Below are 7773 nucleotides of genomic sequence, written 5' to 3'. Positions count from 1 at the left end.
TTCATTCATACATACATGTGTATATGTCTAAATCAATCTTGGGCATACACCTGAAAGATTCTACATTATGCTACAGAGACACTGCACATCATGGTCAGTGCTGTTCTATTCATAATAGCCAGAAAGTGGAGACATACTAGATGCCCATCAACAAATGAGTGGATCAGGAAAACTTGACACATTTACACAATGAAATATTACTCAGCTGTTCAAAAATGAAATGGTGACCACCAACCATAAAGTTGTTTTCCTTGCTACTTCACAACTATAATTTTGCTACTGTTATGAATTATAATGTAAATATTTTTGGAGATAAATCTTTGCCAAAGGGTTTGCAACCTATGGGTTGAGAATGGCTGGACGAGGGGGGAGGGAAGGAATCTAAGGCAGGGAGATAGACTATATAGTTATAGAAAGAGAGAAAAGAGGCAGAGGTGGGGAAGAAGGGAATGGAGACCTAATACAATAATACAGTAGAGGCTTCCTAAAATATGTGCATATATGAAAGAAATGGAATCACTAAATACTGGGAGAGGCAAACCTCAAACGAGACTTCTCTCAGTATCAAGTGAAACCAACAGGAATGGGTTATATCTAAGTGAGTTGTTGGCCAAAGGGCCCAAGGAAACCCCGAACTGTTCAGACTATTGCCAAGATTGCTTTCCACAGATTGATGGTAAGGCCATACTGCTGAAGACAACGCCTATCTATTTCACTCTATTAGCACCGTCACCCCAGCTGACTCATGTTCACAGACCTGGGAAGTACTCTGCAAGCTACCAGAGAAGAAAGAGAAACAGTAACCCAGCTCCAGTCCCATGATGGTGATCTGGGGGAAAAGTCAAATACTACTGTTCTACTGAGGGAGGGTAGCAATGAAGTGAGTCCTGGGAACACCCTGCTATACTCATAGGTCAGAGCCTCACCCAGCCATCATCAGAGAAGCTTCCTCCTTCTGTAGATGGGAATTAATACAGCAACCCACAGCTGGACAACATGCAGAGAGTAGAAGTTCTTGGAACACTCAGTCCTAAACGGGATGTCTTTATCAAACCCTCTCCTCAGTGCTCAGAGAACCCCACAGCAGAGACGGCAGAAGGATTGTAAGAGGCAATGAGGCTGGGAGACACCAAGAAAACAGTGCCTTCCAGATACAACAGGACAGACAGATGCACAAATGAACTCACAGAGATGGTAGCAGCATGCATGAGGCCTGCACAGGTCTAAGTTGGATGGGGTCCCAGTGCTCAGGGGTGGAAAAAAAGCTGTCCCCCATAATCTAAAAGCTAACTTCAATTGAAAATCAATTTTCCTGAAGAAAAAAATCAGTTTTTTCCAGTGGAGTCTCACTGGGTATACAAATCACACTAATGGGCATACCCCACGCCAACCAATAGATGGCCAATACAAAATAAGCTCAATTGTGTTTTTGGAGATATTTTGTTTCCTGATGCTTTGCTTAGGCATTTATTTATTTATTTATTATGCCTTATGGACCTTTAGCTATATATCATGTTCTTTGATTATTTGATTATGTGTTTTTATGGTGTGTGTATGTGTTTCTTGTGCTTTTTTTCTTTGTTTTTTTTTTTTTTCCTGTCTGTTTTGTTTTATTCTAGCATGGTTTCCTCAAATTTGCGTGTTTGTTTTCTAAATAGAGAGAGAAAGAAGAGTTGGATGGGGGTGGGTAGGAAGGATCTAAGAGGACATGAGAGAGGGAAAACCATGATCAGAATATATTGTTTGGAAAAAACTACACACACACACACACACACACACACACACACACACACACGTATATAAACAATTAATGACAAAAAAAAGTTCATGAATTGAAAGAGGGCAGGAAGGAGCATCCATGAGGGTGGGAGGAAAAAGGAAGGAGGAAATGATAGAATTATATCATAATCTCAAAGCATAAAAAATAATTTAAAAAAGTGATGACAACCTGAGCAGGGTGTGGTGGCGCATGCCTTTAATCCCAGCACTCAGGAGGCAGAGGCAGGCACATTTCTGAGTTCGAGGCCAGCCTGGTCTACAAAGTGAGTTCCAGGACAGCCGGGGCTACACAGAGAAACCCTGTCTCAAAAAAAAAAAAAAAAAAAAAGTGATGTCACTCTGACTGGGGGGTGGTGGGTGAAGACAAGAAGTGGAGCACAGTCGCTCGCTCCAATTCTTATAGGACCCTAAGAAGAAACTGAACTCAATGAAGTGAGATGATGCTCTTAAGGAGGGTCCAACTCCAAAGCTGCCACTCTGCCATCCTCAATAGGGTCATACTGCTTTCAATGAGGCAGTCCTGGGGATTACAGAAGAAAGGAGTCCTTGGAGTGTTTGTCCTTTGCAAAAATGAGGAAATCTCTTCTGGAGGTCATCCACTGAGCCTCTCTCTTAACTCGCTGGCTAGAAATGTGTCACGTCCTTGAATGTGGTAATGTTACCTGCAATTCTCCCTCCTGAGAGGTGGAGGCAGGGGGACTGCTTTGAGCTTGAATCCTGGTCTATGTAGTAAATTCCAGGCCAATCTGAGCTGAGCTGCCGTGTGAGACCAGTAAGCAAATAGACAACCAACCAACCAACCAAACAAGAATACCATGTGCTAAAGCCCAATCTATCTACTGGGGTACAAACAACAGGCCAGCTGCTAGGGTGTACCACTGAGTGGGGTTGAGGATTCCTGTCCTTGATGGGTAGATTGAGAGGTTCTGTGGACATGAAAGAGGCATCAGGGAGAGGACCATCATGGTGTGTGTGGTCCACACCTGTAATCTCATGCTTCAGAGGCTGAGGTAGAAGGATTATAAATTTAACAACATCTTGGGCTACATGGGAAAGTCTTGTTTCAAAACACAGATGAGATCAAGCAAAATGCTTACTAATGTCAATCACTGAAGTCCGCCACTTTAAGACCAATGCTGGGAGCCTTTTACTATACAACATACTGCTTGAGCAAGTGGGTATAAATAGAAACATGCATATGAATTCAGGGACTCAGGAGCAGGAAAGCTTTTCATTGTTCTCTTTAGGACCACTAATACGTGATGGTGTATGAAAACATCTGTCCATACTGTGTTAAAGCTCTCCCCTCCCCCTCCAAGCACCACAAAGCCATTCTGCAAATGAAGATTCTATCACAATATTGATTATTCCAAACCAACTCTCAGGGGCGGAAAACATTTCATAAGGAGCAGAAATGAAACTCGAGGAGATTCACAGAAAATTCAAACAACGTGCAGACTTTTAAGTAGCATCTTCTCCCAAAATATGTCAAAGTGGTATAAGCCTGTGTTTCAAAAGTAATCACAAAAATGCAAATGGGTGTGGAAACATTACACTCATCAAACTGGGATTTATTTTTTTAACTTTAGTACTAACTTTTTATAAGCTGAGTGGATAGAAACAGGTGCTCTGATGTGCTGATGGGAATGTTCTTCTTGTTTCCTTTGTCATTGTCACTTTTATCATTGTGTGACAAAGGTTGTAGGCTATTTCTCTTCTCCTCACGCTTCAGGATAACAGACTGCATGGACTGTATTTCCTACAGCTAAGTCTGGCTTGGGCCCAGATCATGAATCTTTCACCAGATGCATATTTAATTTTTACATACTTATTGAAGGGTCATTGAATTCATATTAATGGATATTTTAAGAAGCAAGCATAGACTTTAATGTCTCATTAGGTTTCCAGGGATCTACATGAAAGACCTGAGTTACATATCAAGAATTTTAAATAAAGATGTTTACCCTGATGTAAGGTTACAGACTTAACAAGAATAAAAGTTCAAGGAGATAAAAATAAATGGCATTAAGGAGTTAACTCTCTAAATGTTGGCACATTCAGGATAACAGCTATTAAAAAGGTCATTGTAGACTTGGAAGGATGGCTTAGCATTTGAGAACACTGCTTTTTCAGAGGACCTAGGTTCAGTTCCCAGAACCCACATGATGGTTCAAAACCATCTGTAACTAGCTCTGGACATCCAAAGCCATTTTCTGACCTCCTCAGGCTCCAGGCATGCCTGTGGTACAGGCACACACATACATTCAACCATAAATCCATACCCATAACAAATTACATCTTTAGAAGAGATAACTGAAAAAAATTAGTAATGTTAAAAGTTGTTTATAATACAAATTGTCAAATCAAACTAGATTCTATTTAAAATAATGGAGAGGCAAATGTGTAGGAAAGTGCAGGGAGAATATAGAGTAAAACGTGCAAATTAGCTCATTTATAGCTATCATCACATTACATGAACTACTGTTTATTTCTTTTGAGACATAATCTCATGGAGATGTCACAGTGAGTTGAGGCTGGCTTTGAATTCACTTTGAACCGAGGAAGACTTTGAACTTCTGAGCCTTCTGCCTCCAATGAATGAGGCCTGTGATTAAAGGTCTCCTCTGACACCAACTCAGCTTAATGACTTTTTTTTTAAATAATAAGAAATGGAAATGAATGTCCATTTATTTATTTAGAAAACTTAATGTCATTCAATGGCTCCTCCTCAAATGTCTCTTATTCAGTAAATAACGATGATGTGATAAAGATCTTTGTCAACCAAACTGAGCATAAAGAACCAATTAGTCATAGTTCTGTGACAGATGGTGGGCTGCGTTTCTACTGTGATATCTGCAGAGAAGATATAAGGTTTAAAATGTTACAATGATCACAAAAAGAATCACCTTTCTGTCTAAATTATGGAACCATATTTTCCATATCAGGCCGCCATAAGTCTTCCATTACTTCTAAAGATGAGCTTCTCCCTGGGAATCCTAGGAGTAGGGATAGCAATGCTATAGGACTAGCCCATTCTTGCCCCTCACTGCAGAGCTATTTAAAGGTCTTTGTAAGCTCATGTATCAATAGGATGTAGGAGTCACATCACTCATTAGAAGACATTTTATCCTTTTGTCAAAGAGAAGGCAGTTGTTTTTTTTTTTTTAAAAAAACTCTAAGCAAAATGGCATTTAACACGTGACTGGGTGCGATTCAAAGCAGATTAGAAGCAGTAGGGTGTTTTTTTGGGCCAATCCCTGATGCTGTGGGTGATTCACCATGGTATGTTTAATACCACCCACTTGACCCATGGGATTTATTGTCTCTAGCACGTTGTGTACGGTCCACCATGTCCATCAGAAACTTCCAGAGAGCTTGTGGGAGACTTTACTCATCATTTTTGGTCTTATCAGGCCTTGCTCCCATCACCTGACCCTCAGCCCTTGACCCCAACGTTTAGAAACTGGAAGCCATCAGGGAGAAAATGAATCTACAGTGCTCACCTAAGCTACACCCTGACCTGCATGAACACAGATCAACCTCTTTTCCCCACAATGAATATCTTTTCTGGGCTCTGGCTCTCATCTTGACCTTTGTCTTCAGGGATTGTCCTACATCGCTTACTTTCTTTTCCTTTGTTTCAGCTTCTTCAACAGTGGTGAGTTTCACATCTACTTGAATAACATCAATGAAATGGCAGCCTCCAGTTACTAAGTGTTTTGTCCATACTGAACATGGGACTGGTGACTTTTAAATACATTACATTATTTTTTCTAACCCCACCCCTTTCAGGATGTTTTCTGTACTTTACATAGGAGGAAACTAAATTTCTGAAGGCTTAAGCACCCTACAGTAATCACTATAATGCGGATTCAAAACAAACTCTGTGCTTATGAGATTATATCTTAATCAGGGTTAATCTCTGAGAAAATCCTCTTTGAACTTGGAGAGCATCCATCTACCTCATCATGGACGGACTTCCTGTGACTTGTGCAAACTTGCCATCTCCTCCCTCCTTTGCATGCCTCAACTCACAGCATTTTGGCATATGCCTCACAGCACCGAAACTGCTCTGGGCAACATCATCAATTACCTTCCTGTTTCTTGACCTTTCTGCTGTGAGCCTAGCCTTTTATGACTAGGCCATCTCTCCAGTTCTCCTTCCTGTTTCTAAGGCCAAAGGATCTTGGGTCCTCCATCTTACCTTGACTTGTAGCACCCTGGACACCGTTGAGAATCCTGGCTTTGAAGCAGTCTTTCTAAGGGCTTTCAGAAGACACCCACACTACTTGTTTCTCCATTACTGACCTATGGGATTACAGGTTGTTCCATTTCCTGGGTCCAGCTCTCTCATGTTCTAGGACAGCTTCATGTTGTTGTGACAAACATCTGATATACCTGTTGTCAGTAGTAATTTGACACTGAGATTGGGAAATGTGGCAAACTTGTGATAGCAAAAAAAAATCGGGCTGGTGAGATGGCTCAGTGGGTAAGAGCACCCGACTGCTCTTCTGAAGGTCTGGAGTTCAAATCCCAGCAACCACATGGTGGCTCACAACCATCCGTAACGAGATCTGACTCCCTCTTCTGGAGTGTCTGAAGACAGCTACAGTGTACTTACATGTAATAAATAAATAAATCTTTAAAAAAAAATCACATACATATACACACACAAAGAGAGACAGAGACAAATACACAGAGACACACAGAGAGGCACTTCCTTCACCTAGTCCCCCCCCCCTTTAACTTTTTATTGCTTCTTGGTGTAGTGTATCATAGTATGTCCTATGATATACCTTTTTGTACATGCTAGTTTGCTTGCAAATGTTCATTGCAATGAATCTGGTATGAAACCTCTGGCTTCTGCTGCTCCATCGATACTAGAACCTCACTGGATCTCCTCTCAGATATCCTGTTGTTGCCCTGTGTCATGAAGAGCCTGTCGTTTTAGAACAGTAGGACTGGACTTTTCATGCACTTCAGCAGTTCATCCATGGGGTGAGTGTTGGGGTAGGCCAACTCAAAGCCCTGGATCTAGGTCTGAAAAGTATCTGAGATGGTGAGCTCTCCAGCTCTCCCACTTTCATGACCTCAGGGCTAGTTCTCCAGAAACCCCTGCAACCAGGGTCAGCTCTACCTTGCTGCCTAGGTGAAGTTCAGCCCCCCCCCCCGCCCCCATCCTGAGCGTTGCAGTGGTGGTGGACATGGCCAGTTCACACTTTTATGACTTTGGGGCTAGCTCTCCTGCCTACCACAGGTGGTAATGGATAGGAGGTGATACTTCTGTCCTTTGTCCACACCACTGCACTGCAGATAAAAGGCAAGGCTGGTTCTCCAGAACTCACACCCTTGAGCTGGCTCACCTGAAATTCCCACATCCAGGGCCACTTCTACTATGCTGCACAGATGAAGTTCTGGCATGCTGCAGGAGGTGAGGGGCAGGGCCAGCTCTCCTGCTTTCATGACCGCAGGGCCAGTTTTCCTGCCTGCCGTAGGTGGCAAGGACTGAGGGTGGGTGGGTCCCATCTCTTACAGTGCCTACTACCTCCCAGTAGTCCATTCAAGTATATATACATCTGTGAATTAATACAATATTGATGTCAGAGACCCTATCTCTGAGCATTGCTATATTGGTATCAAGCTTTCAATACATGAGTGTTTGAGGGGGCATTTCATGCCCAAACTATAACCATTCTTTATTTGTAATCAGAGTTAGGTCAGGCTCGTCCTTTCTTTACTGTGAACAACACCCTGGAGTTCTCATTTATCCCCAGAGTTTTATTTTTACTGCTGGTAAAGCCCACATCTGTCTTTGGAACCTGACTCTCTCCTGACCTTTTGACTTGAATGTCTGGTGCTTGTAGGACTTTTGGCCTTACATATCTCTTAGACATGTAGAACCTTATTTCTCTGATCATACCTCTTTCTGGGTCCTCCTTTGCATCAAGTATAAAATGGGGGGCATATTCGTTATTATCTGATAGGGGTACCCTA

This window comes from Mus caroli, chromosome 19, assembly GCF_900094665.2.
Source record: "Mus caroli chromosome 19, CAROLI_EIJ_v1.1, whole genome shotgun sequence".
Taxonomy (NCBI): domain Eukaryota; kingdom Metazoa; phylum Chordata; class Mammalia; order Rodentia; family Muridae; genus Mus; species Mus caroli.
This window is presented reverse-complemented; position numbering follows the sequence as displayed.